The following is a 24,444-nucleotide window of genomic DNA, read 5'->3' as shown; positions in this document are numbered from 1 at the left end:
CATGTTTTGATCTTCTCTGTTCTTGGTTGGTCACTGAATAAAATGGAGAGCACCAATGCTGGTATTTTGAACCTTGGGAAGTTGCCTTTCCTTGGCATTACATTACAGAGGTACACAAGACTAAGAACTGGGGAAATCAGTAAAGTTTCCATGTAGAATGTGGTACTTGAGCAAAATCTAGACAGGAACCAAGCCAAGAGGTGAAAGTAAGAGTACAGTCCAGGCATGGAAGATCTACATATGGTATGTAGATAGGAGATGGAATGTTAGGTATAAGGAACACAAAAAAATTCAGTTATATCACATATTGAGGGGAAGACAATAATATATACTAAGGCTAGAAAAATAAGATAGGGTCTGTTTGTGAAGAGCTTTAAATGCCAGAGAAATCTGCATTAGATCTTAGAAGCAACAGAGAGTCATTGGAGTTTATTAAGCGGGGAAGTGACAAGGTCAGATCTATGCCTTAGGAATTTCCCTTCAATTTTTATATGGAAAATAGACAGGAAGAAAGATGTGAGACAGGGAAAACAATTAGGAGGCTATCACCATAGGCTAGGAAAGAGTGATTAGGAGCAAAACTATTCAAGAGATGATAGAGTGAGTGAGTAGTGATAAAAGGATAGAAGCAAGAGACAAAGGGGTAGAAATGAAGAAAACTGGTAAATAACTGGCTATGTGGGGTGAAAGAAAATGACAAGTCCAGGATAATACTGAGGTTCAGATCACTGGAAGAATGATGATGTCTCCACACCACTGGCAAGGAACTTCTTATGCTTCAGGAACTTTTCAAGTTTTTCACAATCTAATTTCAGGGACTAATAAGCATCAACACAGTGTTAGAGGAAGTGCTTAAGATTGTGGAAGGAACAAAGGCTCTAGGTTTTGTTATGTGAAATTAACCATACAGAAGAATTTCACAGGAGGGAGCCTGATGGGATTTCTGGGAAGTGAAACTTCCTGGATCTATGAAGTTTAAATCTGGAGGAAAGGGGATAGAGAATTATTTCCAATTACCCCTCTCATCTACTCCGAGTGAGTGGACCCTTAAAAAGACCATTGGGATAGGAGATGGGGTTAGATATTGGTCTGCTCATATATTTAATAAATACAGCAACTATACACCTACCGTGTTTCCCCGATAATAAGACCTATCCCGAAAATAAGCCCTCCCCTTACTGTGTAAGATTCCTCTAAAATAAGCCCTCCCCCTAAAATAAGCCCTATTGAGATTGCTACTATAGTGAAGGTGATCCCCTGCGCTACACGCTACATTACAATACCCTCTGTATGCACCGTCCCCCCCGCATGAAACGCACACCGCGCTCCGAGCTGCATCCAATCAGAGCTGCAGCAGTGAGCGCGTCATCCTGTTCTTCCCCAGTGATTTGCTTATTGAATAAAGGTACATTTTTTTGTTCACATTTACCTGTTTATTAAAATTGCTGTCAACGTTCATTAAAATAAGCCCTCCCCTGAAAATAAGCCCTCTGGTGTTTTTCTGTCCAAAAAAATTAATAAAACAGTGTCTTATTATCGGGGAAACACGGTATGATTCTGGTTTCATCATGTTTCAGAGGAGCATGAGAAGACTCACATGAACTGATGCAGAGGGGATTAAGCAGAACCAGGAAAACTATATACACAACAGCTACAAAAACAAAAATGGAAAGAACAGACACAAATTGAACACTATAATTATAATGACCAAATCTGTCCATAAAAACAAGATGAGAAAATGTACCTCCCTCTCTCTGCAGTAGTAAGGGAATATGGGTATGGAATACTACCTATACTGTTAGACTTGATTGACATATTAGTTTTGCTGAAATGCTTTTTTTTCTTCTCATTTTGTTACAAGTGATAGCTCACTGGGTAGGGAAAGGGTGTGTACAAAAATGAAAACAATGTTAAAAACAAAAGATATCAGTAAAAATTAAACATTTTAAAGAACTCCCAAAAATTCTGTAGGACTATCTTTATAAGAAGCAATAAAATGAGCTTTAGTTCTATTTTTAAAATAATTTTTATTTTAACACAAGATATACTTAATACATGAAGTAAAAGAAGGAACTTGCTTGAGCTCTTCCACCAAACACCTGCAAAAAATGACTGCAATTCTAGAGCTACAGAACCCACAAAATGATGGAGTAAATACACATCTCCAGCCTAAGACAGCCTGACAGGCCAACAGGAAGGGTCTATCACACCAGGTTGGGAGCAGAACACAGTCACGTGTGGGCCATGCCACAGCCTGGGCCAGAGCAAGCCTCAGTGGACTGAATCACTGGCACCTGTGGCAGCTTTCAGACTTAACCCACAAACACCAAAGACAACACAAAAGGTCAGTGGGGAAATTCTGCTGGACCTGGGTGAAAAAAGAGCATGGTCAGGCCCCAGCCCTGGGGTAGCAGAGGTGAAGAGATGACAACAGCTGCTTCTGGAGCTCCAGGTCCACAGATGATGGGGGGAATCAAGCGACTGATCATGGGGCAATTTCAGGGATCTCTTTGCTAGCACTGAGGCAGGATTCTTTTGCTTTGCCCTGGTTGGATCTCGGTCACAGTCTTGGATGGCACTCCTGGGGTGAGGAGGAGCACTGACATGGCAGAACTTGTGGTGGCTGTGGAGAGGGAGTCCTCCTCACAGTTCCAAGGCAGAAAAGAGTGCTTGTGATCACTCACAGACCAGACCATAGGCTAGGTGAAGAGCAAACACCTCTCCTTTGATCATATCATCTTAGAAGAACTGAAAATTTATAGGTACATAGAAGTAGACCTGACAACAGCTGTGCAAAACCCTAGAAACTTATGACAGAGCACTCTCTACTGTGGAAGCAGAGTCCTACTTTGGCAAAGAGCCCAAGTCAAGTAATTGGCTGAGAAAATGAGCAAACAGAGGGGAAAAAAATAAGACAATAGTATCTTACATTGGTAACAAAGAAGATCAAAACATACAACCAAAAGAAGCCAACAAAGTCAAAACTGCAATCAAAAGTCTTCAAGAAAAATATGAATTGGTCAAAAAGGATTTTGGAAATTAAATAATAGTAGAGGAAAAATTAGGTAGACAAATAAGAGTGATCCAAGAAAATCATGAAAAACAAGTCAACAGCTTGCTAAAGGAGACCCAAAAAATACTGAAGAAAACACCTTAAAAAATAAACTAACCTAAACAGAAAAAGAGGTTCAAAAAGCTGAGGAAAAAGAATGCCTTAAAAAGCAGTATTAGCCAAATGGAAAAGGGGATCTAAAAGCTTACTGAAGAAAATAATTCCTTCAAAATTAGTATAGAACAAATGGAAAACAATGACTTTATGAGAAATTAAGATATTATAAAACAGAACCAAAAGAATAAGCTATCTCATCACAAGAAAGACTGTCCTCTAGATAGTCTGAATGATGTACCATTTAATCTAAATGTCATTAAATGAGGTAACCTATGTAAAGGTAGTTTGAAAACTCTTAAGGCATTATACAAACATAAGGAATATTTATATCACTCGAAATCAGAAACATTTTTAATCTCCTATCAATCTTTGGTTTAAAGCAAAAGCAGAACCAGAAAAACAATAACAAAATTCATCAGGAAAAATAAAAGTTTAGAATTTCAAAGGAAATAATAAAATCAATAAATATTTATTAAGCACCTATTGAGTATTAGGCTCTATGCTAAGTCTAATAAAAAGTAGAATGAAGAAAATCTAATACCAGATCTCAATAATACTTCAAAGCAGTGATAACAGAAGCAATTTGGTTAAAGAGTAGAGAAGTCAGGGGCAGCCAGGTGGCGCAGTAAGAGCACCCGCCCCAGAGTTGGGATGACCTGGGATCGAATCCGGGCTCAGACATTTAGCACCCACCCAGAAACACCTGGCTATGTAACCTTGAGCAAGTTACTTAACCCCAATTGCTTAGGGGAGGCCAAGTGGCACAGTGAGTAAGAGCACTGGCCCCAGAGTTGGGATGACCTAAGATGGAATCCAGGCTCAGATAATTAGGACCACACCCAGAAATAACTGGCAGTGTAACCTTGAGCAAGTTACTTAACCCCAATTGCTTAAAAAAAAAAAAAAGAGTAGAAGTCTACAGCAGAACAAATTAGTTACACAAGAAATAAGAAGCAAACAAACAGTGGTATTCTGTTTGATAAACCCAAAGACTCCACTATTGGGGCAAGAACTCACAATCGTGGGGCAGTTAAGTGGCGCAGTGAATAGAGCACCAGCCCTAGAGTCAGGAGGACCTGAGTTCAAGTCCGACCTCAGACACTTAACAATTACTAGCTGTGTGACTTTGGGCAAGTCAGTTAACCCCAACTGCCCTCCAGAAAAAAGAAGCAAAAAAAACCAAAACCTCACAATTGAACAAAAATTGCTAGGAAAACTGTAAAGTAATTGGTCAGAAATTACATTTATTAGTATCTCATACTGTATATACCAAGGTTAACTTCCAAATGCATACATGACTTAGATATTAAAAAAAAAATCAAATCATAAACAATTAGAGCAACAAGGAAATAAACACTTATATTTCTAGATAGTTCATGACCAAACAAGCATCAAAGACAAAATGGACAATTTTTTTTTTTGCTTTCTGGAGGGCAATTGGGGTTAAGTGACTTGCCCAAGGTCACATGGCTAGTTTTTGTGTTAAGTGTCTGAGGCCACATTTCAACTCAGGTCCTCCTGGCTCCAGGGCCGGTGCTCTATTCACTGTGCCACCTAGCCACCCCTAAAATGGACAATTTTGCTTACCTAAAATTGAAAGGTCTTGCACGAACAAAATTAATAGAATCAGAAAAGAAACAATTAACTGGGAAAAATCTTTACCATAGGTTATCAGTCAACAAGAATTTATTAAGCTCTTACTGGGTACCAGGCACTGTACTAAATGCGGGAAACACAAATACAAACAAAAAAAGAAAGGCAGTCCCTATCCTCAAGGAGCTTACATTCTAATAGGGAATGCTGAAAGGAAGGGAAAGGAATAAAAGGAAACTGAAAGGAGGTGGGGTGAGACCTGATATCCAATATATCTGAGTCAAAGATACAAGAATAATTATCATTACCCAACAGATAAATGGCTACAGGTTAGGATCCAACAGTTCTCAAAAGAATAAATTAAACTAACAGCCATATGAAAAAAATGCTCCAAATCACTGATAATTAGAGAAATGAAAATTAAAATAACTCTGAGGTTCCAGCTTCCAACCATGAAATTGGCCAAAACAGAAAAATGACAATTGTTTAAGAGGCTGAGAAAAAATAAATACAATAATTCAAAGTTGACAAACTGAATTGATCCAGTCACTCTAGAAAGTAATTTGGAACTATCCACCAAAATTCAATGAACTATGCCCTTTGACCCAACAATAACACTACTGGGAATAAAGCCCCAAAGAGTTCAGAGAAAGAAGAAAATGTCCATTTGCACAAAAATGTTTATAAAAGCAGTTTTTTTTTTTTTAGCAGCAAAGAAATCAGAAACTAAAGAAAGGAGCATCAATAGGGGAATGGATGAACAGATTATGGTATGTGAATGTAATGGAATACTATCATTATCATTATTATTATTATTATTAGCAATTGGGGTTAAGTAACTTGCTCAAGGTTACATGGCCAAGTGTTTCTGGGTGGGTGCTAAGTGTCTGAGCCTGGATTCAATCCCAGGTCATCCCGACTCTGGGGCCAGTGCTCTTACTCGCTGTGCTACCTGGCCGCCCCTGGAATACTATTATTGCTCCACAAGAAACGATGAAAGAAAGGGACAATTTCACACAAAGCTGGGAAGACTTGTATAAACAGATGCAGAAAGGACGTGAGCAGAACAAGAACAATTTATAAAGTAACAAAAACAATGTAAAGAAAAACAACTGGAGCCAGTGGTGCTGGATTCAGGAGGACCTGAGTTCAAATCCAACCTCAGACACACTTACTAGCCTTAGGCAAGTCACTTAAACCCAATTGCCCTGCATTCCCCCCCTCCAAAAAAAAAAAACAACTAAGAAAATATAAAGAACTCTGATCAATGCAATGACTAACTTCAATTCCAAAAGACTTTTGGTGAAACATGCTACCCCACCACCCTCTTGACAGTGACAGGATGAATTCCCAGCACAGAACGAGTAATGTTTCTGGACATGGCTAATGTAGGGATGTTTTATTTAACGATGCATATTTGATATCTTAAAAAGAGGTTTTCTTTCTTTCAATGTGGGGAGGGGAGAGAGAGGTGAATGGGGAGGAGGGGTGCCTAGGAGGAGCTGAGAGGAAGGAGGCGGATTAGATTATCAATACCCAAAATGGAAAAGAAAAAGGGGTCATGAAGTTTTTTAAATACATAAAAAAGAATAAAAGGAAGATCAATAGTAAACAAAGACAAGCTAGTCAGTTTTGAAAATATGTGAGGAAGTTATGAAGAAATCAAAGCTATAATCATAAATGCTCTAAATCACTATTGGGTAGAGATGCAAATTAAACAACTCTGAGGTACCATCTAACAACTATCAGATTAGCTAATACGACAAGAAAATTAAAATGTTGGATAAGATGTGGGAAAATTGGGACACTGATGGATTATTGGTGGAGTCGTGAACTGAACTAACCATTCTGGTGAGCAATATGGAACTATGCCCAAAGAGCAATCAAACTGGGCATACCCTTTGGCATAGCAATACCACTACTAGGTCTGTATCCCAAAGAGATTATAAAAAAGGGAAAAGGACCTACTGTAATGGTAATATAATCTGAATTTGAAGATCCCTTTGTGTTGGCAAAAGTAGCGGGTACTTAACACTTAGTAACTGATCAAGCCTCTGATTGGGGGAACAGGAGGTATGAACTCCTGTCTCCTGTTACTGACTTAACAGGAAGGGGTTGGCTGAAGGAAGTAGGTAATACTGTGTATATAAGAAAAGCCCCAGAGAGGCACAGTCAGAATTTCCTTGAGACCGAGATCTGGTGGCAGAACAGCTACAGAAGAAGGGAGAACTGAGTCCTGAGAACTTTTGGTGGTGGAGCTTCTTCTGAACAGGATCCCAGCAGCCCAGAGCCTAGAGCAAGGAGGCCAGGAGCCAGGAGGCCAAAGCCAGGAAGCCCGGAGCCCAGGAGTCCAGGAGCCAGGAGCCCAGGTGACTGAAGCATGACTGGGATGCTGAGACTTTGTGTTTGAGGCTTGGTTGAACCTTGAATTCCCTGGAGCAGAAATGGTGAAGGAGCTGACATGGACCAGACCCTGGGAACTCCAGTGTGGAGTAGGACCTGCCCAGAGAGCTGGTCAAGGAACTGGGAGCTGTCTGCCATTGAATCCAGGTGACAGTCTGATAAATCCAGGTAGAATCTGGGACCATGGAAGGGGATCCAGGGAACCTGAGAACGGGGCCCAAGTCAAGATGAAAAGACCTCTCCTTGGGTACTGACTAATTATGGAATTATAGTTTACTAGTGACCTAAGGAGTGAAGGGTTTTGTATATGATACTTAGTAAGACTTTGCTGAGTAAGTAACTGATTGTACTTTGAGATATTGTTACTGATAAGTGACTGATTGAGTTAATCAAGACTTTGCCCCAAGAGTGGAAGACTTTGACTATTGTAATTTGAGACTACTGATAAGTGACTAATTGAGTTAACTTAAGAGTGACTATTTTACTTTAAGACTATGTTGTGAATATTATATTGTGATTTTCTGTGATAAGTTGTAATATTGTGAATGCTGTACCTTGATTTCCTGTGGATGTTTTGCTTTGATTTGTTATGGAATAGAGTGATCACTATACTGAGTAATCAGAACCTTAAAAGCTATTCACAGTAGCATTCTTCTGGAAAGCTTCTGTGCATGGCATTACACCTACACATACAAAATTATTTATAGCAGCTCTTTTTGTAGTGGCAAAGAATTGGAAACTGAGGGGATGTCCATCAATTGGGGAATGGCTAAAAAATTGTGGTATATGAATGTAATGGAATACTACTGTGCTACAAGAAATAATGAAAATGCAGATTTCAGAAAAACTTGGAAAAACTTACACGAACTGATGCTAAATGAAGTGAGTAGAACCAGGAGAACATTATACACATTGACACTGTGCAATGATCAATTAAAATTGACTTAGTTCTTCTCAGCAATACAATGAATGATCCAACACAATTCCAAAAGACTCATGAAAGAAAATACTATCCACATTCAGAGAAAGAACTGATGGAGTCTGAATATAGATTAAAGCATATCATTTTCACTTTTTTTTCATAGTTTTTTTCCTTTTGTTGTTTCTTCTTTTACAACATGACTAATATAGAAATGTTTTGCATGAGTGTACATATATAACCTACATCAAATTGCTTACTGTCTTAAGGAGGAGAGAGGGAAAATAAGGGAGAAAAATTTGAAACTCAAAATCATATAAAAAATGAATGTTAAAAATTGTCTTTACATGTAATTGGAAAAAATAAAATACCATTTTAAAAAAGAAAATAACATGTAGGGGCAGGTAGGCGGCGCAGTGAATAGAGCACCAGCCTGGAGTCAGGACACCCTGAGTTCAAATCTGGCCTCAGACACTTAGCACAAAAACTAGCCATGTGACCTTGGGCAAGTCACTTGCCCTCCAAAAAAAGCCCCCCAAAATAATAATGTGATGGGTTTTTTCCCCTATTCTAGGGAGGGAGGGATATTTGGGGATAAGAGTAAAAAGTATTTGGAGATAAAAATTGGAGATAAAAATTTGGAGATAAAAATATCAATAAAAATTGTATTTAAAAAAAATTTTAATAGGGCAGGTAGGTGGCGCAGTGAGTAAGAGTGTGGATAGGTTCTGGCCTCAGATACTTAACACCCACACAAAAAAAATGGCCATCCGTGTAAACTTGAGCAAGTTACTTAATCCCAATTGCATAAAAAAAAAAAGATTTAGTACCACCATGCTTTTCCCACACACTGAACTTTTCAGTAAAGTACTGAAGTCTGGTAAAATCCATCAATGACTTATTGGATCTTGAGCTTCTAGGCACTAAGGGTACTAGATTCCCTGAAGTTCCAGGGACTGAGAGAGCAGAAATATTTGCTCCAAATGCAAATATTTTGGTATATATGAGATCTTCCTGTCTGTAACATTTCTTGGTCATTGAGATCTCTAGGTTAAAGTATGGGTATTTTATAACTGCCTTTTTTTTTTTTTACTGTTAACAGCTGGCTCTCTATATAGGGAGAGGAGGGGCAAAGTGAGAAAAATGTTATTTAAAACCAAAATATATCAATAAAACTTTATTTTTACCCAGTTCCCACCATCTTGGGATGAAGCTGAATATGAATATTCATATACTGAATATGAGTTCAGATCTCAATAACAGGTATTCTCTGGGCATCTGCTGATTCCATTTACCTACCAACTACAATCCCCAGCTCTCCACTGGAGCCACAAAGGAATGGAATCAAGTCCCTAACTCCAGGACAACACTGTGTTCAGTCAACACAAGTTCTTCCCTATTGGAAGATGGAAAACTTCCATTCAGGTCCCCCTTATCCTATTCGACTTTATGACTTCCAACACAAAAATCCTCTCTCCCTGCTACATACACATCCATCTCAGTGCTACTCATTTTCCTTGTCCTTATCTTCCATTGTCATTCTGTTCCACTGTGCCCTTTATCATTAACAAACTCCATCACAGATCTCTTCATCTCACATTCTCTTATAGTGGTGACCACAGAAACTTGGCTCTATCCAAAAGATATTGTATCTCTGGCTACTCTCAGTACTTAGTATTCCTCTCATGCCCTATAACACACAAAGAGGAATGCATCTCTTTCCTCTCATACTCACTTCTATGCATTTTCTTTCCCATCAAAAACTTGTTTTCCTTTAACTTTCACCCCATCCATCTATATTATCTAGTTCAGGTTCATGTACAATCTCAAATTCAGTTCCAAGCTCTGTCTTCCTCTCCATCCCAACCCTTGTCCAAATACTCAATACTCTGGAACTTTTAATATATAAACTGTCCCCTCAAAGCAAAAATAAAAAAAAAATCATCCCTACACCAGCCTCACTTTCATTCTTTCAAGTCAGGCTTGACCCTTATCATTGACCAATTCAAATTGACACTAAACTCCTCCTAATGACACTTTTGTGCCTTTCCAAAGTCCAACTCTTGATTATATTCCCAAAGCTCAACTTCTTCATACCTGCTCAAGGCACACCATTATATAATCATGACAACTAGGTCCATTACATATTAAAGTTCCCTAATCTCAACTGAGTCCATATTGCTGCACGCCAGTGCTTTTATTCTTTCTTAATTCTCTAGTATACCACCTGAAATGGTATTCCCTATGCTCCTCCCCTTCAAAAGAAGAGCTCTCATTCTACTTTACTGAGAAAATAGAAACTATCCTTTTTCCTCTGCATATCATCTTAAAATGACTGCAGAAAGTCCTATTCTCATTTCTTCTGCTCTGTCTTTGAGGAAAATATTCTCTTTACCAAGGCCCTACCTTCTATTTTCGCCCTGGGATATTTTTTCATCTTCCATCATCTTCTAGTCTTCCTTATCCAGTTCAGTCACTGCTTTTTTTTTTGCTTTTTGGAGGGCAATTGGGGTTAAATAATTTGCCCAAGGTTACAAGGCTAGGTTTTTGTGTGTGTGTGTTCTAAATGTCTGAGGATAGATCTGAACCCAGGTCCTCCTGACTCCAGGGCTGGCACTCTACTCACTGTGTCACCTAGCCACCCACAGTCCCTCCTTCTTAAAAATACCAAACAGAATGTTTCGCTTTTATCATTGCATCGACAGCATATAAGCTTTTTAAATTAAATGACTATTAAATTAAATTACTAAGTCTCCAGGCTTGAAAAAAAACTTTACTTGACTGTGCCACTTCTTAATTTGTCCTATATCTCTCCTCCCTTTAACAGCTAAACTTCTAGAAAAAGTCACTTACATTTACTTTCTCCCATTTCCTCAACTCTTCAACCCACTCCAACCTAGCTTTTGATTTAGCAACTTTACTGAAACCCTATCTTAAAGGTCTTCAAGAATCACTAATTGAAGAATCCAATGGCTATTTCTCAGTCTCCATCATATTTGACCTCTCAGTAGCCACAGACAATGCCAAACACTCCTCTTCCTGTATATAGTCCTCTCTTGGCTTTTGTGATACTACTCTCTATTGGTTTTCATCCTACCAATCTGACTACTCTTAGTATCCTTAACCGGATCATGATAAACTCTTTCTCACTAAGCATGAACATCCCCCAAGACTGTCTGGAGCCCTCTTATCTACATTCTCAGGTGATCTCAACAATTCCCATGGGTTCAGTTATCTCTATGCACATGACTCTCAAATCTTTATCTCTACCCTTTTCTATATTTTCTGATATAGATGGTTTCACACTGCTAATCAATTACTAGACTTCTCCAAATACATGTCCCATCAGCATCTCAAAATGAACATGTAAAAAATGGAACTCTGCTGAGTGCAGCACTATCTTCCCAGACACCCAGGATGGCAACCTCAAAATTATCCCATTTTTCTCTCTCCCTTAACCCCCAATACTCAATCAGTTGACAAATTTTTGTGGATTCTACCTCCTCAACAAATATCTTTCCTATCCCTTCCATTCTCTCTACTTACATTAAATTACCCTAGCTCAGGCCCTCAACACTTCTTTGGAAGCTTTCTACCTGGTCTCCATGGTTCATCTCACCCTTCCTTCTTTAATCCATTCTCCAGTTACCACATCAACATTTCTGACACAGGTGTGATCAAAAACCTTCAGTTCCTTTAGGATAAAAAATTTCAACCAGCTTTCAAACTCCTCCACAATACAGTTCCTATCTACCATCCCAGATTTACTATTATTTGTCTCTATTCCAAGCAATATAGTCTACTTAGTTGTTTCCCAAACTCAAAATTCTGTGATCCATGGTGAGAGTATACTTACTCTTTTACCTCCACCTCTCAGAACCTGCCTTCTCTGAAAGACTGTGCTTAGAGGTAGAGTAGAGAAAGCACTTGGGTAAGCTCTTTTAATATTTCACTCCAAACAACTTTAAAATTATTTAAATCTCAAATCGAATTCTAGAGTGGCAGAACCAACAAAAGGTCAGCGATACATTCTTCCAGCCCAAGACAACATGGAGATCAGAAAGAGAGATCTGTGACATATATTAGGATGACATAAAAAAAATGGATAGGTGAGAAAAAAAGGAAAAGAGGGAGGGGACACGAAGAATGGAGGAAGTTATCTCCCATAAAAGAGGCGAGCAAGGAAGAGCTTCTACAAGTGGAGGGGAAATTGTTGAAGGGGCAGGCAATACTTCAATCTCACTCACATCTAAATTGGTCCAAAGAGGGGAAAAACATTCTCACTCATATGGTAACAGAAATCTCTTACCCAATATGTATAGGTAGTATGAGAAGGGAGATGAGAAGCAAAACAGACTTTAGAGGAGGGACAGGACAAAAAAGAGAGAAGGATAAACAGAACAAAATAGGATTGAGGGAAATGCCCAGTTAGTAATCATAACTGTTAATGTGGATGGGATAAACTCACTCATAAAACAGAAGCAGATAGCAGAATGGATTAGAAACCAGAATCCAACAATATGCTACTTACAAGAAACACTTGAAACTGAGAGATACACAGTTAAAATAAGGGCTGGAACAGAATCTATTATGCTTCAGCTGAAGTAAAAAAGACAGGGGTAGCAATCATGATCTCTGACAAAGCAAAAGCAGAAACAGACCTAATTAGAAAAGATAACCAGGGAAACTACATTTTGCTAAAAGCAACTATACATATCAATACTAAACCAACCAAATGGCATAGCATCCAAATTCTTAAAGGAAAACTTAAATGAATCACAGGAAGAAATAGACAGTAAAACTATAATAGCTGGGGACTTCAACTTGCCCCTCTCAGAGCTACATAAACTAAATAAAAAAGAAATCAAGGAAATGAAGAGAATCTTAGAAAAGTTAGATATGATAGATCTCTGGAGAAAAATGAACAGGGACAGAAAGGAGCATACCTTTTTCTCAGTTGTACATGGCATCTTCACAAAAACTAACCAGTATTAGGGCATAAAAACCTCACAGCCAAATGCAGAAAAACAGTAATATTAAATGCACCCACTTCAGATCATAATGCAATTTTAAAAATTCATTTAATTTAAAAAAAGACAGCTCACATGCCAATTAGTCTGTGAAACCTTTATTTCCCTATTCACAATTGGTAGTGCCCTCCCTCTCCTACCTCATACTATCTTTCTGTATTTATCTATGTACATTTTGTATTTCTACAATAACAAGTAAGTTCCTTGGAAGTAAAGGTTTTTTTTTTTGGTATTCCTAACACAGTGCCCTGCACTCTCTCCACCATCCCCCATCCAAAGAAATTCCAACATTTTCCTGTTGGATTATTGTTTGGAACCTCTAACTCCCCAAATTAAAAAAAAAAAACTTTAATATTAAAAATAACTTTTTTAGAAGCAGTAAGTCATAAAGCACAAGGAAAAAAAATTTAATATTGAAACCAATTGTGTACTGTCTACATCTTTTCCCCTTAATGAAAGATTCCAATTTCAGACTCATGAAATATGAAAGAGAAAGGATCCCCCAAAATAAAGACTTAAAAGCACAACGATTAATCAATGTAACCACTACTTTTAGCCGTTTACCACTCCCAAAGCCTTAAAGATTTTAGATGTCCCTATATCCAAACAAGTCACTCTAATCTGCAGCAGAGAAGGGATTTCTCCATGAGATACGGATTCCCCATTAGATGGTTTACCTATTTACCTTTCTATCCCCAAAAGATGCTGATAGAACAATAACTTGTTAGGAAGATAGGTGTTATTCCCCTGGGTTGAGGGTGGGGGAAAGAGAAGGAAAAGGAGAAAAAGAAAGGCATATGGAAAAATTTAGGAGGACGGTAAGTAAAAGAGCGAGCCCTGGTCATTAGGAAGATAGCCGACTACAGCACCTCCCAAAAAAGAGGAAAAGAAAAAAATAAGTGCTGTCCCCCTCCTCCCCATCCCTGTGTATTTATAGCACAGAGGAAAAAAGGATGCCAAGGTAAAAGAGATATATCTATGTGTCTCCTGCAGGCTATAGAGAAGTCATGCCTCACCCCAAAGTTCCAACTAAATTTAATTGAGAATTCCAGGAAACAGCTAAAAGATAACAATATCATCGTAGAGAGAAGGGGAAAAAAAAAAACGAGGTACCCGCGGCCGATCCCCAGATGGAGAAGAGTAAACCCAGCAAACATAACTGGTGAAAGGCGAGTCCCTCATGCTTAGGGCTTCCCTCTCCACCTAAACCTGGAGTGAGATGGACGTGAGCTGACAGCCAATCAGCAACCGGTTACCCTTGCTGCAAAGAACCACCTCAGCCAATGAACGAGGCGACGGGGGAAAGAGGCGGGCGCCCCGTCGCGATCACGCTAGGCCGAGTCTCAGCTTTTCCTGGCCCCCACAGGCCCAGCGTCCAGCCCGTCCCGGCCTAAGGGCGCGAGCGCCACGGGAACCCGGGCAGCGGCTCCGGCGGAAGTGCACGAGGGCCGAGAGAGGAAATGAAGGAGAGAGGAAGCTGTCAGCATGGCGACCCCACCATCCGCCTTCACCTCATCACAGCGCAGCGCGGCCCCCAGTTCCCAGCGGCCAGAGCCGGGCCCCCAAGGGGTATGACGGGAACCTAGGAGGGCCAGCTAGCCGGACCCAACTCATCCCCGTCTTCTCCTTACCTCTTAGTAATACGGGAAAGGAGAAGAAGATGCCCGGCTTTAGATAGGACCCAGCTATGCCGCTCCAGCTGCGGCACCGCCTCACATTCAAACCCCGGCAAAATGGCGCGGTGGCGTGGTGGATACCAGTGCGCAGGTGCTAGGACGGCCAGGAAGGGGACGGCCTCCAGAACGACACTGATCCCGCCCACGAACGGCACAGCCAATCCGCTGCCCGAAACCCGGACCTGGCTCCTCCCACTCGTCCAATGCTTGGTGCTTCCCCTCCCCCTCCTGGTTATCCTCTGGAATTATAGACTTTTACAATGTAAAATAGCTAGAATGCTTTTGACTATGTGGAACTTTGGGGTTTAGAGGTCATTTAGTCCAAGCACCTCTTTCTTACAGTTGAAGGAAACTTGGCCAGAGTCGGTGGCGAGCCAGGATTAAAACCCACATCTTCTCATTCCAAATGCAACGTTATTTACATTATGCCACACTGTGGCCCCATTGTTGTATGAAAAACACTCTAGGTTTTAAAGCTCTTTGCAAATGTTGCTGCAATTATAGAATCACAGATCTAGAGCTAAAGGGACTTGGAAGGCCCTCTACCCCGACTCTTACAAATGATGCAAAATAAGGCCTAGGGAGGCTGGGAGTTTGCCCAAGGTCACCCAAGTAGCAAAGGTCGGAAGTAATAGTTGAACCTGGGTTCTCTGACTCCAGAGCCAGGTTCTATTTCTGTCGTTCTGTCATACCATCAAAAAAAAGTTTTACTTTGTCGCTTCATTATGAAATAAAAACAACCCTTGGTTTTGTCCTATGCTAATAGGACCTAACCTCTGACAGGTCCTCCATCACCATGGAAAAGTCTTGGCAATTAATTTTGTGTCTGTTGTCCAAGAATCAGCCTCGTTAAGCAAATATGCTCATTACTGGAAGGTGGGCCATCAGAGGATGAAGTTTGCAGCCACAGCCACAGTAATTGTCTACTCAATGGTGGAGGATAACTCTCTATCAGAATCATACTAATGGAATCACAGGTCCTTGAGGTATTACAATTATTAGTATCATTTGCTCATTTTTATCTTTGTATCCATATGTAATGGGAATGCAAATTTGGAAGATCTTCCCTGCCCCTAGGCTAAAGTGCACCTGAAGCCTGGGGTGGGAGGCTTGTTTTTCAGTAGATACTTTTTGATTGGCCAGTGGGTCCAAAAGGTTGTTACATTCTCTGAGCCAGGAGAAGGCTATATAAGTCCTGATATGTAGCTTTGTTTTGGGGGCTCACTTTGAGAAGTGTTCTGTGATTTGATCTGGATTCAGGGAAGCCTGTTGTCCAGAGGCCCCCCCCTTTGAAAAACCCAGATGTTGATTTGGTATGGATATAATGGTTGGACAGTTTGGAAAGCTGTCTACTTGATCTGTTTCTGTCTTGATAATTCTGCCTGTATACTTTGAAGTTCACAGTGCTGACCTTTTTCCTCTGAACGAGGTAAACGATATAGGTTTGACTGATTAAAGTAAGCTTGTTAACCCATTTTGAGTTGCTTTCCTTTATCAAAGCAGATCCAAGAACCTGTGTGAGCAGCCACCTAGGGACTGATGAGGTATGGGCTCTGGGAGCCCCCTCTAGCTACTTCCCACCCTTAATCACTCATTGACCTCATTAACTCCTCCTGAAGACCCTCCCCAAACTCCTCCCCTAGACCACCCCTAGATTCCTCCCAAAATCTTCTATATATAAGACCCCATCCTGTCTTCATGTTTGTGAGAGTGCCATAGAATAGTGAGAGCACCATAAAATGACCTAGGACAGGCTTACTCTGTGTCCAATACAAGCAAACTTTTAATAAACTTTTCTTTGGCTGAGAGAAGACTTGAATCGAATTCATTTGGCAGGACCTGGCATGTTGGTATTTTGGGGTCTCCAGAGCAACCCTAACCCTCTTTATGGGTAACCTCTTCACTACCACCCTCATGAAGTCTCTTAGCATCCCATGCCTTGACTAACCTGAAGGTTACTCATGTTGCCTCATGCCTCTCCCCGACTCTAGTCCTTCCTCCATTCAGTTGCTTAAGGAATTTTCCTAAAGCAATGATCAGACCATGTTATCCCTATATTCAGTAAACTCCAATGACTTCCTATAACGTCCAGGATCATATAAAAATCATCTGAATAGCATTCAAAACCCTTTGTAACCAAGCTCTTCCCCATACTTTTCCATCCTTATGCCATACAACCCAGCCTCCCTACCCCATCCTAATGTATTCTTTGATCCAGTGATACTGGCCTTCTTCTTGTTGCATGAACAAGAAACTAAGACACTACTTCTCTCAGTTCTGGGCATTTTCACTGACTGTCTCCCATGTCTAGAATCCACTCCCCCCTCATCTCCACCTCCTAACTTGCTTGGCTTCCTTCAAGTCCCAGTTAAAATCTCACCTTCTACAAGAAGGTAAGATTTCCAAATCCCTCTTGATTCTGGTGACTTCTTTCCATTAATTGTTTTCTATTTATCTTGAATATAGCTTGTTCATATATATTTGTTTGCATATTGTCTCCCCAATCAGATTTTGAGTTACCTGAGGGAAGGAACTGTATTTTGCCCTTTTTGTATTTCCAGCTCTTAGAACAGCGCCTGACACATAGTAAGCGCTTAATAAATGTCTACTGACCAACTGATTTCCATGTTTCTTTGAAATTAAATATTTTTCATTACTTATACCACAAGAGTATTCTATCACATTGCTATATCACAACCTACTCAATCTTTCTCAGTTGTTGGACATACTCTTAGTTTCTAGTTTTTGCTATTACAAAACGTTTTGCTACCACAAAAAGAAAGAGATACTATATTTTTTTGTGTATATATAACTTTTTCTTCTTTCTTTGATATCTTTTGAATTTTGGACCAGCAGTGCTATATCTAGGTCAAAGGGAATATAGTATTTGCTAATTTTTGTGTATAATTCAAATTGCTTTTTAAAAATTTTATTTTATCTTCATTTTCAAATTTTCTCTCCCTTCTCACCTCCCCAATATATTGAGAAAGCAAGAAAAATAAAATCTATTAGAAATACATATAGGCATGGAAAACAAACTCCCTTGCTATATCTAAAAAAAAAAAAGAAAGAAGAGAAAATATGCTTTAATCTGCATTCTGACTCAATCAGATCTTTATCTGGATATGGATAGTATGTTTCATCTTGAGTCCTCTGTAATTGTGTCATTGTATTGATCAGAGTTATTGAGTCTTTCAAAGTTCTTTATTTTTACAATATTATTGTTACTATATAAGTTATTGTCCTGGTTCTACTCACTTCACTTTGCATCAATTAATATATCATGCCAGGTATTTGTGAAATGATATCCTTAATTTCTTACAGCACAATAATCTTTCATCACATTCATATGCCATATTCAACCATTCTCTAATTGATGAGCATAACCTCATTCCAATTCTTTGCCACTACCAAAAAAAATGCTATTATAATTCTTTTTATACATATGGGTCTGTGATAGTAATGGCATTTAAAGATTCCCCTGTATTGGCTTGGTTTTCAAACTGATTGTGTTAAAACCCAGAGCTTGTTAATCCCACCTGTGGGATGGACTTGTTGACTTGAAAAGAGAGACACAAACTGGGAGGAGCTGGTGACATAGATTTGGAGAGACACAAGAGATAGGCGGAAGAACTTTTTGGAAGCAGCACCTCGTGGAGGCAGAGAGAGACTGAGAGAATTGCTGGGGGCTTTGAATTGCCCTGGACTTTTGAGACCTGCCCCCTGAGCTGCCAAGGACTGAGGAGACATGGCTGTTTTGCTGGTACTTTGTCTGTCTGTTTTGATGTTGTTTTGCCAGATTTGTCCACTGGTGAAAGACAGTCCTTTTGTTGAAGAAGTCCTGGAACCTGGCTGCTGGCTAAGAGATCCTGAGACTGTCCTGCAGACAGAAAGTGAATACTGTCCACTGGTGAAGGACAGTGCTGTTGTTGCAGGGGTCTGGAGACTGTCCTGCAGACAGAATGAATACTGTCCCCTGGTGAAGGACAGTGCTGTTGTTGCAGGGGTCTGGGAACCTTTCTGTTGGTTCAGAAGCCCTGAAGAAGGATTTTCTTGTTGTATGTTTACAGAAATCCTGGGAGAGGGTTTTGCTAATGTTTTCAGGGGTTCTAGGACTGTTCTACAGACAGAGGATGAATTAATGAAGGGACTGGCAATGTATCTTGTGGCCTTGCTAAGCCTTGTCTCCCCAGGAACTAAGATTGCTGAGAACTTGCCTCCAAGATGAAGAAAAGACCTCCATTTGGGTATTAAGTGCTGTGCTTAAATTTGATGTAACTCTGGGGTAGATTCAATTGTGATCCAGGGGTGGGGAACTTTTGACCTTTTTGTGCTCTGTGATTGACAAATGAAGGTACTTTACTTATGTTTGGAAACTAATCTCCATTTGAGAAGAGGGGCTTTGTGGTGGACTAAATGAAGGTATAGCCTAGGGGTGGAGAAGTATTTAGAACAGGGACTTTGTAATTGATTGAATGAATGGAAGATCCTGGGGTGGGGTTGTACTTGGAGATTATTTAATCACTCTTAGTAAATGCTGTATTTTGAATGATGTCATGTTTTGATCTTCTCTGTTCTTGGTTGGTCACTGAATAAAATGGAGAGCACCAATGCTGATATTTTGAACCTTGGGAAGTTACCTTTCCTTGGCATTACAGGGTCTTTCCTTGATCTCTTTGGAGTATATATCTGATAGAGTCATTGCTGGATCAAAGGATGCACAGGTTAACAGCTTTTTGGGCATGATTCCAACTTGCTTTCCAGAATGATTGGATTAATTTCTAGTTGAACCAATAGTCCATTATTTTCCCACAACCCCTCCAGCATTTGTCATTCTCCTTTTTTGTTATCTTAGTCAATCTGATGGACATGAAATGTTACCATTGAATTGTTTTAATTTATATTTCTCTAATTATTAGTGATTTAGAACATTTTTTCATATAACTATTGGTAGCTTGGATTTCTTTCTCTGAATACTCGCTATTCATATCCATTGGCTATTTATCAATTGGGAAATGTCTCTTTTTCTTGTAAATTTGACTCAGTTCCTTATATATTTTAGAAATAAGATCTTTGTCAAAGAACCTTGCTGCAAAGATTTTCCCTCCAGTTTCCTGTTATTCTCCTAATTTTAGCTGCATTAATTTTGTTTGTACAAAACCCTTTTCATTTTGTGGAATAAAAATGATCTATTTTACCTCTCATGAATCTCTCTTTCTCTTATTTGGTCATGAATTCTTCCCTAATCCATGGATCTGACAGATAATTTCTTCTATACTTTATTGATTTAGTTATGATATCACCCTTTATGTCTAAATCATGTACTCAATTTTGAGCTTATCTTAGAATATGGTTTGAGATTTTGATCTATATCTAGTTTCTGTCAGACTACTTTCCATTTTTCCCAATAGTTTTTTTGTCAAATAGTGAGTTCTTGTTCCAATAGTAGGGAACTTTGAGTTTATCAAACACTAGGTTACTGTGTTCTTTTGTTTCTGTATATTGTGTGCCCAATCTAACTAAACTATCAGTAGTTATTGTTGTTCAGGCATATTAAATTCTTTGTGACCACATGTGAGGTTTTTTTGGCAAAGATACTGGAATGGTTTGCCATTTTTTTTCTCCAGCTCATTTCACAAATGAGGAAATTGAAGCAAACAGGGTGACGTAACTTGCTGAGAGTCACATAGTAAGTGTCTGATTCTAGCTCAGGAAGATGAGTGTTCCTGACTTCAGGCTCTGTACTCTATCCACTGACCCAGCCCCCCATCATATCATCTACAAAAAGTGATAGTTTTATATCTTCTTTGCCTTGTTCCTTCAATTTCCTTTTCTTGTCTTATTGCTATACTTAGCATTTCTAGTATGATATTGAATAGTAAATGTGATAATGGAAATCTTTGTTTAACCCCTGATTTTACTGGAAAGGTTTTTAGCTTATCCCTATTATAGTTAATATTTGCTCCAGGTTTTAGATATACACTACTTATCAATTTAAGAAAGGCTTCATTTATTCTTATACTCTCAAGTGTTTTTTTAAAGGAATGTTGTATCTTCTCAAAAGTTTTTTCTCCACCCATTGAAATAATCATATTTGTTTTTGCTGTTTATGGTCTCCTAATATTTAATATTTTATTTATTGTTGCTTATGGTCTCCTTAGTTCTCCTAATATTGAACCAGTCCTGAATTCCTTACATAAATTCAGCCTGGTCATAGTGTATGTTCTTCATGATATGTTGCTATAAATCTCCTTCTAATAATTTATTTAAAATTTTTGCATAAATATTCATTAGAGAGATTATTCTATAATTTTCTTTCTCTGTTTTGATTCTCTCTGGTTTATTGTAATAGTAATGATAATTTGAAGATTTTCCCTGCCCCCTAATAGACTGAATGTAATCACCTGGAGTCTGTGGTGGGAGAAGTTTGCTGAAGAGTAGGGCAAAGCCTACAGGAAGCTGGGAGTCAAAGAAGATAGACCATGGGAGAGAGGGGACACACCCAGGGAGATAGCTAGGCTTGTGAGTGTTGGTTTATGGGAAGGCTAAAGAATGGTGTAGCTCTCTGCAGTGTTATGGTATATTAACTTCTTTGCTACTATGATAGATTTGACTTTCTGGTGTTGGGATTTGGTTTTCTGGTATCTGAATAAATGTTTTGCTTCTGTCTTCCATATGGAGAGTCTATTATATTTTGCAATTGAGAACTATGCTGGCATATTTACAGTCGCTGTTGGTGCTGTGAATATTGTGTTGGTACTTTGTGTATGTATCAAGAACATATTTGTGTCATGGAAGAAATTTGGTAGGATTCCTTGATCTATTTTTTCAAATAGTTTATGTAACATTGGAATTAATTTGTTGTTGATCTGTTCTCTGTTTTTTTTATGTAAGCATCTAGAGATATAAATTTTCCCGTAACCCCTGGTTTGACTGTATCCCACAAATTTTTGTATGTTGTCTCATTTGTTGTCATTATCTTTAGTGAATTTATTTGTTCTTTGACTCATTTATTTTTTATATTTGTTATTTAATTTCCTACTAATTTTTAATATATGTTTCAAAGGTCTTTTACTGAAGGTAATATTTATTGCATTATGGTCAGGAAATGACATATTTAATATTTGTTTTTCTACATTTGTTTGTGAGGTTTTACTGCCCTAATTCATTATCAATTTTTGTGAAATTGCCATGTACAGTTGAAAGAAAGGTATATACTTTTCTATTCTCATTCAATATTTTCTAGAGTTTTGCTTCTTAAACTGTGGGTCACACCCTTATATGGGGTCACATAACTGAATGTGGGGATCATGAAAAATTTGGCAACAATAAAAGGTTTCTGAACACACGACAACCAAAAATTAATTCAAAATCAAATGCATATGGATCAAATGGATCTGAGGTGTTTCTGGCAGCACTTGCCTGTGTTGTATTATGTAGCTTCAATGCAGCCTTGGTTCTGAACACACAACATGCATGTGCACTTTGCACTGCACATGTCATCATGCCATGTAATGCCAACAAATGCTGCCAGAAACACCTTGGCTCAGATTTGAGACTATTGTATGTTATGAATTGCAGTGTTTTTACTGTACATACAAAATTGTTAAATGAATCTTGACTTAGGATTAGGACAGAATTTCCATCAATTTTGAAATGACCCTTAAAGTACTTCAACAATTTTGTACAACATATTTATGCAAAGTGGTATTCTCAGCATTGACAGTTATAAAATCAAAATATCAATCAACTCTGAAAAACATTGAAGATACTCTACATCCTGCAGTATCAAATATTCCACCAAGATTGAGTTCTTTATGTAAAAATAAATAAGCACATATATCTCATTAGTATGCAAATTTGCTTTCATCTTTAATAAATGGTAAAATTATATGTATGCCAAGGAATTGTTTTAAAATAGATTTCTTTACAATTTATTATCAGTAAATGTTTAATTTGTATACCTGTTTTATATACCTATATACATGGGGTCATGTACAAAAGTCTCGGGAAAAAAAGGGTTATGAGTGAAAAAAGTTTAAGAAGCCTGTTTAATTATCATATTTAATTTTTCAAAAATTCAATTTGTTTCTTTAAATTCTTTTTTGCTTATTTTATGGTTAGATTTATCTATATCTGAGAGGGGTAAAATGAGGCCCCCCATAATTACAGTTTTACTGTCTAATTCCTCCTGTAACTCATTTAACTTTTCCTTTAAGAATTTAGATGCTATGCCATTTGGTTTATACATGTTCAGTACTGATATTAATGCATTGTCTGTGATGAATACTACCTTTTAGAAAAATGTAATTTCCCTATTTATCTCTTTTAATTAGGTCTATTTTTGCTTTTGCTTTCTCTGAGATTGCTACTCCTGCCTTTTTTACTTCACCTGATGTCTATAGATTCTTCTCCAGTCTCTTATTTTAAATATGTTTATCTTTCTGCTTCAAGTCTGTTTCTCATAAACAACATATTGTTGTATTCTGGTTTTAATCTACTCTGTTATACTCCTTTTTCATAGGTGAATTCATCCCATTTACATTCACGGTTATTATTGCTGTGTATTTTTCCTCTATCATATTTTATTATGTTTTTCCTTCTCTTCCCCCCTTCTCCTCTTTAACAGACTCTTTCTTCTGACCACTGCCTCCCTTAATTTGCCCTCCTTCTTACTCCCCCTTCCCCTTTCTCTTAACTCATTTTCTTCCTATTTCCCTGCTGGGTAGGATGAATTTCTGTAGCCAGTTGTATGTATATGTGTATCCTTCCCTCCTTTTACCAGTTCAGATGAGAGTGAGGTTCAAGTGTCGCTTGTCCCCTTCCCTGCTCCACTGCCTCCTCTGTTACAGAAACTTTACCTTGTACATCCCATTTATGTGAGACAAATTTTCCCATTCTTTTTCTCTCTTCCCCACTCTTCCAGTGCATTCCTCTTCCCCATGCTTCTATTCTTCTTCTTTTGAAATCATCCAAAAATAATAGAATCACATCCAGGTTCTCTAATTAGACTTCCTCCAAGACCCCTGGTGATGATGAAGCTCTGAGGCATTACATATATCATTTCCCTATATAAGAATGTAAACAGTTTATTTAGACTTTTAAACTTGGAACATAATTTCTTATCCATATTTACCTTCCCATGCTTCTCTTGATTCCTATATTTGAATGTCAGATTTTCCACTAAGCTTTGATATTTTCATCAGGAATTTTTGAAAGTCCTCTAAATAATAAATAGAACTTAGTCAAATCTATAAGAATATTAGTCATTCCCCATTTAAATTGTCAAAGGATATAAACAGGCAGTCTTCCAATGAAGAAATCTAAATATATCTAAACACAAAAAAAATGCTCTAACCCATTATTGATGAGAGAAATCCAGATTAAAACAACCTTAAGATATCATTTTACACCTACCAGATTGGCTAAAATGATAGAAGGAGAAGGTAACAAATGTTGGAAAGATGTTGAAAGATTGGGACACTAATTCATTGTTGGTGGAATTGTAAAATGATCCAACCACTTTAGAGAGCAATCTGGAATTATGACCAAAGAGTTATTAACTTACCTATACCATTTGACCCAGCAATACCACTACTTGATGTCTTTCCAAAGATGATTAGGGAAAAAGGAAAAGAAACTATTTCTTCTAAA

General features: G+C 38.4%; 1 protein-coding gene across 2 annotated transcripts in view; it reads right to left on the bottom strand.

Annotated features, from left to right (window-relative positions):
• CSE1L (chromosome segregation 1 like) overlaps positions 1-24,444 on the bottom strand; it is a 415,445-nt gene that overhangs the window by 54,052 nt on the left and 336,949 nt on the right. Inside the window, exon 2 of one of the 2 annotated variants that reach the window (XM_069072367.1) lies at positions 14,746-14,857. The gene's annotated coding sequence lies outside the window, so the exon portion shown is untranslated. Of the gene's footprint in view, positions 1-14,227; positions 14,557-14,745; positions 14,858-24,444 lie in introns of those variants that run through there. The other variant, XM_069072368.1, reaches the window with a different exon arrangement.

This window comes from Petaurus breviceps, unplaced genomic scaffold (genome assembly GCF_028583685.1).
Source record: "Petaurus breviceps papuanus isolate PSGF00001 unplaced genomic scaffold, PetGlider_PUasm1.0 90847, whole genome shotgun sequence".
NCBI lineage: Eukaryota > Metazoa > Chordata > Mammalia > Diprotodontia > Petauridae > Petaurus > Petaurus breviceps.
This window is presented reverse-complemented; position numbering and strand designations above follow the sequence as displayed.